The sequence below is a fragment of the Lithobates pipiens genome, unplaced genomic scaffold (assembly GCF_037356315.1).
Source record: "Lithobates pipiens isolate NorthernLeopardFrog02 unplaced genomic scaffold, aLitPip1_a1.2 Scaffold_19, whole genome shotgun sequence".
In the NCBI taxonomy this organism is placed as follows: Eukaryota; Metazoa; Chordata; class Amphibia; order Anura; family Ranidae; genus Lithobates; species Lithobates pipiens.
The window spans coordinates 121514585-121528172 of NW_027507764.1; positions in this window are offsets into that span (position 1 = coordinate 121514585).

The following is a 13588-nucleotide window of genomic DNA, read 5'->3' on the forward strand; positions in this document are numbered from 1 at the left end:
GGCAATGTTTCACGTGTGTTCAGAATACTTCTCCCTCAAAACAAGAATACTGTCACTATTTATTACTTCAGGATTGTTGCGGAGAAGTTGGCATAAAGCACCTGGGTGAGAAGTCTCAGGTGAAAGTTACAATTCTCTGATTCATTGATATCTCACTACCGATGCTTCTCACACAGGTATTTTTCTTCAAGAAACCAGAATGGTGGTGTGACGTATCCCTTAAGGCCTGATTCACATCTATGGATTTTTTGTCCTTTTTGCATTTTGCATATTTGCACTACAGAACGTGTGGCATAGGAAACCATGTTAAATAAACTGTAGTGCAAATCTGCAGAATGCAAAAAGCACTAAAAATGTGTAGTGCCCCCTGGGTCTATTGGGGGTAAGAAGGTACATCCAGAGGCAGGGAGCCAGCTAACATTCCCCTCAGGGCTGACTCCATGGCTATAATGGGAAGTTTAGAACAGAAATTGGGCGCCAGTCACTTTAGATATTTTTCAATGCTTTAATGAGGAACTTGGAAATAGTAATAGAAGAGAGAGTTAGGGCTGTGTTTACCTGCATGAGGATGCATGGGAGCTCCGTTCATCCCTATGCAGGCCAGGGGCGGACTGACAACTCATGGGGACCCCGGGCAATAGGAGATTATGGGGCCCCTGGGCAACAGGAAAAGATTATGGGGCCCCGGAGCAATAGGAGATTATGGGGCCCCCGGGCAATAGGAGATTATGGGACCCCAGGCAATAGATTATGGGGACACACAGTATACACACACATACAGTATATACACACACAGACACACAATATACACACAGTATACACACACAGAATACAAATACACACACTGAAAAGGTACTGGAGAGGCGGGGCAGCTATAATCTTGGGATTTTTTTTAAAACACAGATTTTTAAATACTGTCCCTGGTTTTATTGAGGCTGGCAACCCTGATGGGGCCCCTTAGTGGCATGGGGCCCTCAAGCAGTGCCCGAGTGCCCGAATGGTTAGTCCACCCCTGACGCAGGCAGTCCTATTGTTGTCAATTGAGACACAGCATGTGCCTGCATGTGTACGGATCCATGCACCTGCATTGGATGTCACATTGGAAGTAGCGGCTGTGTCTGTGTGGCCACTCGTCCCAATGGGACTGCCTGCACAGGGATGCACTGAACTCCCCATAGCTATATGCAGGGTTTTTTTCAGCAGGAACTAGGGGGAACTCAGTTCCACCACCTCTGGCTCAGGTCTTCTGCTCCCTGCTCACCACTATCACTTGGTAACACTGAAGTCCAGCTTCTGCATTTACAAGTGATAGCTTATCTCCCAGTAGCTCCCACAGGTCAGATCTCCTTCTCAGATCCTATTGAGAGCTGGACAGGGACATACAGGGAGATACAGAACAGGTGCTCAGTGTTCAGTGCAGTCATGGGCAGGAGAGGGTGCATGGTAGGCTGCACCCTCTGTGGTCTCCATTTTTTTCCCTGCTGACCAGTTGTTGATGCTCCTACTGCATGATCTCTCTTGCAATGTCTATACTATAGTATGCTGGGAGGTACTACAGCCGGATAGGTGTTTCAGCTTAATATTGCAACAAAGGTAAGGCATGTGACAGATGGTGAAGCTTTTAGGCTCGGTTCACACAGGGGGCGACACGACTTGCCGCGCCGCGACCTGACAAGTCGCCCCGTTCTGTACTACGGAACCGTTCTAAGAGGAGCGACTCGAGTCGCTCCGACTTAGAAAAAAGGTTCCTGTACTACTTTTGGGCGACCTCGGGCGACTTGCATTGACTTCTATACAGAAGTCGTTTGCAAGTCGCCGCTGAGGCCGCGGCAGGTCGCGGCGCGGCAAGTCTTGTCGCCCCCTGTGTGAACCGAGCCTTAAGGAGGGCAGAGAAGGAGAGGGGGTTGTATGCAAAGGAAAGAGCTACTATTTTATGCCATTTGGCAGGTATGTGTGTGTGGCGTACATGGTTGAGTTCCTGCACCTATTCTCTGAGAAAAAAAGCCCTGGGTATACATTTTTCTTACCTTGCTTCTGTAGAGAAAAGGAGAACATAGTTACCAACATTGTATCATCAAACACCCACCCTACATCACCTCTCCCCTTCACATCCCCCACACCACAAAGCACTGCCCCCTCTCACATCACATATCACTCATAGAATTATTCATTAACGAGTCTTTACATACATTGTTGATTTGTACACATATGTATCAGTTCACTTTGCACAGAAGATATATGATTACAATTTTATTACATTTAGGACTACATCTCATGCTGCATAGTATTGGGTACCTGCGCTAATCGTACTTTTAGTTTACTTTTCTACTACCGACCCATGTCAATATTGAGAAAGCTGCATTCCACTTTGATTGCTTGCTTCTGTGGTGCTGTTAAAACTTTTTTGCAAATCCTCTCATTCTCCATATGCCCCCAGCATAACCCCCCCCCCCCGAATAAAATTCCCCCCTCCTAGTACAAATCCTCTACCCCTAAAATTTCCCCCCTGCCCACTCCAAACCCCCCTCTCCCAGCACAAATTCTTCCCAATCCCCCATCCTAGCACAAATCCCCCCCCCCAAAAGAAAATTCTCCTCCAAGTGTTAAGGAATCCAATGTACATAATGATAATCAGAAAATGTCTATTTGCTTATGTGTATACATGTTCCCATGCTCCTTACTTATTATGTAGTATACAGATTGACTTTATGTTCGGAGCCAAGATGGCGTCTACCCCCCACATCCCCCGCGTTAGAAGAATTCCTTTGAGATAACAGAATCAGTTTCAACCAAACTTCAAGCATCAAGTTTCTTCATTTCTCTTGTATTGTAACCAATGAAATGTACCAATTAGACTGACACAGTAATGACGTATCTTTCTGTATAAAATATAAACACCGCCCACCAATAAATCAGTATTTAGAAGTAGCCGAGCTGAACATGTCTCAGAGAGTGTTTACTTCTAATGTGCATGCACATTTATACTTTTTAATTAGGAATAGCAGCAGATAACCAAGAACTAATTTATAGTTCTCATCCATCACACAAGCACAGATACCCCCAATCATCCTTGCTAGCACAACCCCCCCCCCCATCCTAGCACAAATACCCCCCCATGTCCCATCCTAGCAAAATTCCCCCCTCTAAAAATCCCCTCCCCCCTACCGTATTACCTTTTCTAGCACAACCCCCCCCCCCCCATGTCCCCCTCATAGCACAAATTTTCTTCCCCTATCACCGCTTCCAACACAGAATCCATTAAATCACTTCTCCTTGTGGTGCCCCTCCACCTCACAGGATACCAATCTTAACAACCTACGCCCTATCTGCTTGCTCCCATTTTCCTCTAAACTCCTTGAACGCCTGGTTTACAACCAACTGAGTGACTACCTCATTAAAAACAACCTTCTTGATCCCCTTCAATCTGGATTTCGCCCTCAACACTCAACAGAAACTGCTCTTTTAAAACTCACAAATGACCTACTAACTGCAAAAACCAATGGACACTATTCTGTACTCCTATTTCTGGACCTTTCAGCTGTCTTTGACACGGTTGACCACCCTCTCCTCCTCAAAAAACTTTACTCCCTTGGTCTCCGTGACTGTGCTCTTCAGTGGCTCTCGTCTACCTATCCCAACGCACCTTCAGTGTCACTTACAATTCTACTTCCTCCACTCCTCTTCCCTTCTCCATTGGGGTCCCCCAAGGTTCTGTTCTTGGATATCTTTTATTTTCAATCTACACCTCTTCCCTGGGTCAGCTGATAGCCTCTCACAGCTTTCAATATCATTTCTACGCTGACGACACACAAATCTATCTCTCCACCCCTCAACTCACTCAATCAGTCTCCTCACACATCACTAACTTACTAACAGACATATCTGTATGGATGTCACAACACTTCCTTAAACTCAACTTGTCCAAAACCGAACTTATAATATTTCCTCCCCCATGCGCCTCTTCCCCTGACTTCTCTGTCAAGAGTAATGGCACAACCATCCACCCATCCCCACATGTCAGGGTGCTAGGTGTTATCCTGGACTTTGAACACTCCTTTCAGCCCGACATCCAATCACTTTCCAAAGTTTGCCGCCTCAACCTCCGAAACAGCTCTAAACTACGTCCCTTTCTAACCAATGAAACCACAAAGCTCCTGATTCACTCCCTGGTTATCTCTCGCCTTGACTACTGCAACTCCCTCCTCATTGGCTCACCTTTAAATAGACTATCCCCCCTTCAGTCCATCATGAATGCTGCTGCCAGACTTATACACCTTACAAACCGCACAGTGTCTGCTACCCCTCTCTGCCAATCCCTCCATTGGCTGCCACTTGCCCAACGAATTAAATTCAAAATACTAACACTTAGTTACAAAGCCATCCACAACTCTGCCCCCAGCTACATTACTAGCCTAGTCTCAAAATATCAACCTAATCTCCCACTTTGTTCCTCCCAAGACCTCCTGCTCTCTAGCTCCTTCATCACCTCCTCCCATATCCGTCTCTAGGACTTCTCCCAAGCCTCGCCCATCCTCTGGAACTCACTACCCCAATCTGTCAGACTGTCTCCAAATGTATTCACTTTTAGGTGATCCCTGAAAACTTTCCTCTTCAGAGAAGCCTATCCTGCCTCCATCTAACAACTGCACTATTTTCTCCATTAGCTTATCCCCCACAGCTATTACCCTTTTGTATAACTTGACCCTCCCTCCTAGATTGTAAGCTCTAACAAGCAGGGCCCTCTGATTCCCCCTGTCTTGAATTGTATTGTATTGTAATGTCTACCCCAATGTTGTAAAGCGCTGCGTAAACTGTCGGCGCTATATAAATCCTGTATAATAATAATAATACCACAGTGCCCAGGGCAGCTGACCCTCCTGCCCACCCCTTGTCCCAGCCCTGCCTACATCCAATTCAGAAATGTTATGACAGTTTCCGCACTCAGTTCATTGCTGTGCTGTTATTCCATACTCATTCCAGAAATGTTCTGTCTCCCACTGTCCGCTCTGCTGTTATAATAACAGCAGCGGAGGCTGGAGGGAAAGAAGTGGCTCCTAAATGGCATGACCGGGTCCAGATGAAACAGTGGCTTGGTCCACATCCGGATCATGACCCGCCATTTAGTGATACCTGCTGTAGATGACCATAGGCACATGTTTGAAGTCCAGCCTTGGTGACAACCATGGCTGCCCTCCATAGATACAGCTGAGGAGTAAGTATATCCACCCTGAACAAGAAGTGTATTAGTCATAGAATCATCAGGTGATAGTAAAGAAAATAAACTTAAAGCGGAGTTCCACTCAAAAATGGAACTTACGCTTTAAGCACCCCTCGTCCCCTTACATGTCACATTTGGCATGTAATTTGTTTTGGGGGAGGGAGTGGGGGCTTCGTTAGGAGGGGGTCTTCCTGTCCCACTTCCTCCTTCCGCCCAGGGACCGCCAAGGCAACTCCTCTTTTCACCTTAGGCGGCCCTCCCTCTAGGCGATCTCCTGGGACACGTGACAGGTCCCAGGAGATCGCCTGTCCACTCTGGGAGCGCAGCGCGACTTGAGCATGCACCGTGCCTGCTCAGAGTGACAATGGAGGTGCCGGCGGAGAGGAGGGGGAGAGGAGCGACGCTCCATTCGGCCGCATCACTGGCATGTGGAACATGTAATGCCCCATTCACATGGTCAGACATTCCGACCACAAAATCCGTTGGATTTTTTCCGACAGATCTTGGCCGAAATTTGTCTTGCATACACACGGTCGCACAAAGTTGTCGGAAAATCCTAGAATAGCTTTCGTCTCCAAATTTTTTCTGAGCATGTGTGGCACTTTGTGCGTCGGAATTCACTACACATGATCGGAAAAAGTCAGATCGGATTCTGTTGTCCGAAAATTTTATAGCCAAGCTCTCAAACTTTTTCCGTAGGAAATTCCGACAGAAAAAGTGCGATAGAGCCCACACATGATCAGATTTTCCGACAACATAATCCGATCTGACTTTTTCCGTCTGAATTTCTGACCATGTGTATGGGGCATAAGTGTCTGTTTATTAAAAGTCAGCAACTACACTTTTTGTAGCTGCTGACTTTTAATAAACATAAAAAGCCTGGAACTCCGCTTTAAATATAAGTAAAGCAGCCACAACTGTATATCTAAGGACTAATAAGCTGAAATATACAGTATACAAATTTAGTTTTTGAGTTTAGATACAGGTTAATCAATAATAATCTTTTAAATCATAACTAAAAGAAAAACTGCCTCCAGAACCCATTAAAGTGGACCTGGCCACTGCAAGTGTTGCCTTCACCAATAGGAGGTGTCCAGATCACAAAGATAGTGATGTGGACATCCAAAGAATGACACCAGGAGGTAAAGGGTAAAAGAGGGAATGATTGGGCCGGTGGCGTCACATGACCAAGGTTTCAGGTAAGTAAAGTTGGCATTTGGATATTTTTTTAATACCAGTGGTTAGTTAGAGGGGGTGGGAGGGAAAGGTAGGAGGGGGTTGCTAATATCCTGGATTTGAGCTTTAAATGGCTTATGACACAGATTTAAAGTGTCAAAAACTTTTCTTTTTTTTGTTTGAAAAGCGTAAGGGAGGATTGTAACTAGACATGTGCATGACGAAAAAAAATGAATTTTGATTCGTTAGTCTAGTTATTTCGTTTAGTTCAATTTGGTTGATTCATTCCATTTGTATTCAGAATTCGTATTTGGAATTTTCGAATTTTCTTTGTGTAGCGGATGACATTTGGGATCAAATGTCACACGCATTGTAAATTTAGTTTTTGCCTCAGGACCCTACAGTACTGAGGGTTAATTGTGTAGGTAAGCCTTAACACCAGTCTGGCCAGGCCATGATTGATGTTCTGCCTGGTCATGTGAGCGGTGAGGTGCACATGACAGGCTAGAACCAGGCCTGGTTGGATGTTTGGGTATGGCCCCCTCTGAGCCAATCAGCTGGAGTGCCGGGCCCGCTGAGGAGTCTGAGAGGGGGTACTTAAACAGGTGTGGGTCACATGTTCAGGGTTCTGGAGTTGTTTGTGAGACCCGTGTGGTCTGTTTTGGTTCCAGGACTGGGGTAGCCCCGTGAGGGGTCCCGGTCACGGGGTGTTTGACATCCCGCAGCATGTTCTTGTCAGTGGCCCCTGATAGACCCAACTGGTCTGAGGTAGAGATCCGTATGTTCCCGAGTCTCGGAACCTGCTGGTCCGAGGTGCTGTAACTGAGGGAGGAGTCAAGTGTCCGGGTGTGCTCTCAGCTTGGAGGGGCACCACAGCGTACAATTGACCGGGGGAGGACTCTTCAGAGGAGGGGCGGCAAGTGGCATCCTGAGAAGTGCCTGGTTACTGAGTTGGGAAGAACATTGATGAGTCCTCACTTTTCCCGTACCTCAAAGGAAGTGGGAAACGTTCCAGGTACAGTTGGAAAAAGGTTCCTGTTCATCTTCAGTTGATTGTTCAAGATTTGAGTCAACGTGCTGACTGCCATGACCTCTGGATAGAGGTCTGTTCAGCCTTGAAGTACCCAGCTGCGAGTGGCTACTCTCTGGGTGGAAGTAGAGACTTTGTTAAACCTTCAGTTCAAGGTACCGTATATACTCGAGTATAGGTCGATCCGAATATAAGCCGAGGCCCCTAATTTACCACAAAAAAAATGGGAAAACTTATTGACTCGTGTATAAGCCGAGGGTGAGACATGCCTGTCCATCCCTGTGTCTATCCCTGTGTCCATCACTGTGTCCATCACTGTGTCCATCCCTGTGTCCATCCCTGTGTCCATCACTGTGTCCAGCCTACCTGTGTCCTGTGCCTCTTTGTCCTTCTGCAGCCTGTGTCCTTCTGCAGCGATCTGCATGTAAAAACATACGGCGGCCATGCCAGGATCGCCGCACCTCTTCTCCTCCTCTGTGACAGACGGCGGCCATTCCACTGTTCAAAAGCCGCGCCTCCGTCTGTGATAGGCGGAACACTCAATTTCCCAGCAGTCAGTGTTCCGCCTATCACGGACATCCTCTCATCCTCGTCCGTAGTATGAGGATGAGTGGATGTCCGTGATAGGCAGACCACTGACTGCTGGGAAATTGAGTGTTCCGCCTATCACAGACAGGGAGGCGCGGCTTTTGAATAGTGGAATGGCCGCCGTCTGTCTGCACGACACGCTGATCGGGTAGGCAGACGGCGGTGACTCGAGTATAAGCCGAGGGGGGCACTTTCAGCCTAAAAAAAGGGGCTGAAAATCTCGGCTTATACTCGAGTATATACGGTACCTGGGTTCTTCACCCGTACCCTCTTTTCCCAAAGAGACTGTGTTTTGTGAAAGTTCTACTGCAAAATAAAACCTTTTGAAAGGACTTTATCTGTGTCAGTGTACAAGTCGTTGGGTATCAACCCTGGGAACCCCTAGACGTGGAGGAGCAGGCCAGGAGAAGGTAATCGGTAAGCCCATTCAGTCAAGGCCACCCTGCAATGGGTTATTGCCGCTACATTTGAATTTACTGATTTTTTTTATTCGAAACGTTCAAATCGATACATTTTCTATTCGGTCGACACAAAAAATGTTATATTGTTTTCGATTTGAATGCAGCAAAGTGAACAAACAAAATAAAAATCTTCATCAAATGATTACAACGACTCTTTAAATCACCTTTGGCTTGACAAAAACAGCATTATTTCAGAATGGTGCTCTTATGCCCCGTACACACGATCGGAAATTCTGGCAGCAAAAGTCCGATAAGAGCTTTTGGTCGGAAAATGCGATTGTGTGTATGCTCCATCGGACATTTGCTGGGAGAATTTCGGCCAGCAAAAGATTGAGAGCATGTTCTCAATTTTTCGATTGTAAATTCCGATCGTCTGTACAAATCCCGACGTGCAAAATTCCTACGCATGCTCGGATACAATTCGACGCATGCTCGGAAGCATTGAACTTCATTTTCTCGGCTCGTCGTAGTGTTGTACGTCAAAGCGTTCTTGTCGGTCGAAAGTTCAGAGAACTTTTCTGTGAATGTGTGTATGCAAGACAGCTTGAGTGGAATCCCATCGGAAAAACCATCAGAGCTTTTTCCGACCAAAATTCCGACCGTGTGTATGCGGCATAATAACATGCACAGTCTTTGATTTCAGAAATATGTGTACAGTTAGAATTCGATGGGAGTTCGATCTAAAATTCGATTTGAATTTCAGTCAGAATTTCTGCAATGATTTGTTATTCGGAGCATTCGGTAAAATTCGTTTGTATTGTAATTAGGGTATTCAGATATATCCGAATCTCCAAATAGCGAAAAATTTGTCCGCGTATTAATTTTGAACAAAACGAACCTCACATGTCTAAAGCCTCAAACACACGATCGGACTTTGAACAAACTTTCCCTTGGATCTTTTTACAAAGGGCGCTGGCCGTAAGTTTGTATTGCATACACACTATCAGACTTTTTAGGCAACAAACACGAACGTAGTGACGTTTCAACATTCTGACGACAGTTCAAAAGAGGACGTTCAATTACTATAGCTCCACCTTTGGTCAACTTCTGTATTGCTGTCTGATCTTTTGCATTGGTTCTGAGCATGTGTGTTTGTACTTTGTAAAAAAGTCCAATGGTTTTGTGTACACACGATCAGACTTTGCTCCATCGGACTTATATTGTCAAAAAGTCTGTCCGTTCGCACAACCAACAAAAGTCAGAGGAAAACCGAAAAAGTTTGTCCGATGGAGCATACACACGGTTGGATGTTGCCTCAAAACAGCTAATTTACATGTTTGTTGTCAAAAAGTCTGATCATGTTTACGGGCCTTAATTGTAACCCCTGTCAGTGTTTTTTTCCATTTGTGTCCCGACTGGGGAGATTTCCCTTTGCTTCCTGTCCCGTAGCCAAAACAGAAAGTGAGAGGAAATCCCTCCAAACTGAAAGAATCCTGTGGGATGTCACTAGAACTGTTACCCCATTGGAAGACTTCACCTATTTTACTGTTCTGGTGATGTCCCAAAGTTTGGGATTTTCTGTCTCATTTACTATTATACACCTATGTATATTGTGAACGGCAGTTGAAAATATTTTAAATATGTATGTTATTGGGGCAAATCCATAAAAATCTTCAACATTTTATAAATGAGTTTGTGTCTATGGCTGGCTGGCTGGCTGGGTGGTTGGGGGCTGTTATATAGTATGATACTTTAAAATACAACTAAAGTCAAAACTTGTTTTTGTTGTTTTGGATAGAGGGGAGAAGGATTAGAACGTCTGTCAGTTTCTATTGCTGTCTGTTGCCCCTTAGGGAAATTTGCCCTCACTATTTGTTCTGTTTACCCATATCATCAAAAGTGAATGTAAAAGAAAATCCCAAATTTTGGGTTGTCCCCAGAAAATAAAGGGAATATCTTCCAATGAGGACACCAGTTCTGGTGACCAGGGGGGTCCCCAAGGAATTCCCTTAATTTGCAGGGATTTCCTCTTACTTCCTGTTTGGCTATGGGACAGGAGGTGAAAGGAAACCTCCAAAAAAATCTGACAGGGGTTGTAATCCTCCCTTACTCTATCCAAAATGAAAAAATAAAAAGTTTTGCCTCATATATTGTAAGCTCTAATGAGGAGCAAGGCTCTGATTCCTCTTGTATCAAATTGTAATGTAACTTTAACTACTTGCTTACTGGGCACTTAAACCCCCCTCAGTCCCAGACCAATTTTCAGCTTTCAGCGCTGATGCACTTTGAATGACAATTGCGCGGGCATACAACACTGTACCCAAATGAAATTTTTATCATTTTTTTCCCCACAAATAGAGCTTTCTTTTGGTGGTATTTAATTACAGCTCGGAGTTTTATTTTTTGCTAAACAAACAAAAAAAAAAGTCATGTTTAACCACTTCAGCTCCGGACCAATAAATACCTTAAGGACCAGAGGTCTTTTTGCAATTTCGCACTGCGCTGCTTTAACTGGTAATTGCGCGGTCATGCAATATTGCACCCAAACGAAATTTGCGTCCTTTTCTTCCCACAAATAGAGCTTTCTTTTGATGGTATTTGATTGCCTCTGCGATTTTTTTTTTTTGCGATATAAATGGAAAAAGAGCGAAAATTTTGAAAAAAAAAGATATTTTCTTCTTTTTGTTATAAGAAAAATCGAATAAACTAAATTTTAGTCATACATTGAGGGCAAAATTTATTCAGCCACATGTCTTTAGTAAAAAAAATGTCAATAAGCGTATATTTTTTGGCTTGCGCAAAAGTTATAGCGTCTACAAACTAGAGTACATTTTCTGGAATTTACACAGCTTTTAATTTATGACTGCCGATCTCATTTCTTGAGGTGCTAAAATGGCAGGGCAGTACAAATCCCCCCCAAATTACCCCATTTTGGAAAGTAGACACCCCAAGGAAATTGCTGATGGGTATGTTGAGCCCATTGAATATTTATTTTTTTTGTCCTAAGGGATTGAATAATGACAAAAAAAAAAAAAAATATTTTTTTTTACAAAAAGTTGTCACTAAATGATATATTGCTCACACATGCCATGGTTATATGTGGAATTGCACCCCAAAATATATTCCGCTACTTCTCCCGAGTATGGGGATACCACGTGTGTGGGACTTTTTGGGAGTCTAGTCGCGCACGGCACCCCGCAAACCAATCACCACCTTCAGGATTTCTAAGGGTGCAAATTTTTGATTTAACTCCTCACTACCTATCACAGTTTCGAAGGCCATAAAATGCCAAAATAGCACAAAACCCCCCAAAATGACCCCATTTTGGAAAGTAGACACCCCAAGCTATTTACTGAGAGGCATGTTGAGTCCATGGAATATTTTATATTTTGCCACAAGTTGCGGGAATATTACAAACTTTTTTTTTTTTGCACCAAGTTGTCACTAAATGATATATTGCTCACACATGCTATGGGCATATGTGAAATGACACCCCAAAATACATTCTGCTGCTTCTCCTGAGTACGGGGATACCACATGTGTGGGACTTTTTGGGAGTCTAGTCGCGCACGGCACCCCGAAAACCAATCACCACCTTCAGGATTTCTAAGGGTGCAAATTTTTGATTTAACTCCTCACTACCTATCACAGTTTCGAAGTCCATAAAATGCCAAAATAGCACAAAACCCCCCCAAATGACCCCATTTTGGAAAGTAGACACCCCAAGCTATTTACTGAGAGGCATGTTGAGTCCATGGAATATTTTATATTTTGCCAAAAGTTGCGGGAATATTACAAACTTTTTTTTTTTTTGCACAAAGTTGTCACTAAATGATATATTGCTCACACATGCTATGGGCAGAAGTCAAATTACACCCCAAAATAAATTCTGCTGCTTCTCCCGAGTACGGGGATACCACATGTGGGGGACTTTTTGGGAGCCTAGCCACGTACGGGACCCCGAAAACCAAGCACTGCCTTCCGGATTTGAATATAAAATGCTACCAAAAAACCTGTTAGCGATGGCAGGGATCAGGCCTGACTCTGCGATCGCTGCAGTTATGTGTTTAGTGTTTTGTAAGTGACAGTGATCGATCGATACTGCACTTGGGTGGGCTGGGCAGAGGGGCAAAACGCAGGTGCCAGCAGGTATTTGGGCTGATCCCGCTAACAATGCGTTTTTTTGGAACCCTAAACTGCTGGGGACGCTAGTATAGATCTGATCAGATCAGATATTGATCTGTTCAGATTCTATACCACTACGGGAGGTGTATGCTTTGTGTGTGGGTGTTAGCGGTACTGGCACTAACCTAGCGCTGCCTGGGGCGACGCAGACCCTGACCCTAAAACCTAATTGATATCACCCGCCGGGTGATCAGGGGGTTAAACCTTTATTGGGTAATAAATGGTGGGTGCCCTGATGCTATAAAAAACAAACTAACCAGAGTCACCCGTAACACTTATACGGTGATCAGTGGTGAAAGGGTTAACTAGGAGCAATCAGGGGGTTCAAATTTTTATTAGGTAGTATATGGGGGTCCCTGGCGCTATATAAAAACCTGACGGGGAACCTAAATAACTAACTGGCTAACCAGCGTCACCAGTGACACTTATACTGTGATCGCTGGTGAAAGGGGGTGAAAGGGTTAACTAGCAGCAATCAGGGGGTTAAAACCATTATTGGGTAGTATATCGGGGTACCTAGCGCTATAAAAACCTGGCGGTGAACCTAAAAAAATAACTAGCTACCTAGCGACACTAGCGACACTGATGCAGCGTTCAGAAAAATTATCGCTTAGTGACACTGGCAAAAGGGGGTGAAAGGGTTAACTAGCAGAAATCAGGGGGTTAAAACCATTATTGGGTAGTATATCGGGGTACCTAGCGCTATAAAAACCTGGCGGTGAACCTAAAAAAATAACTAGCTACCTAGCGACTGTAGCGACACTAATGCAGCGATCAGAAAAACGATCGCTTAGTGACACTGGCAAAAGGGGGTGAAAGGGTTAACTAGCAGCAATCAGGGGGTTAAAACCATTATTGGGTAGTATATCGGGGTACCTAGCGATATAAAAACCTGGCGGTGAACCTAAAAAAATAACTAGCTACCTAGCGACACATGCAGCGATCAGAAAAATGATCGCTTAGTGACACTGGCAAAAGGGGGTGAAAGGG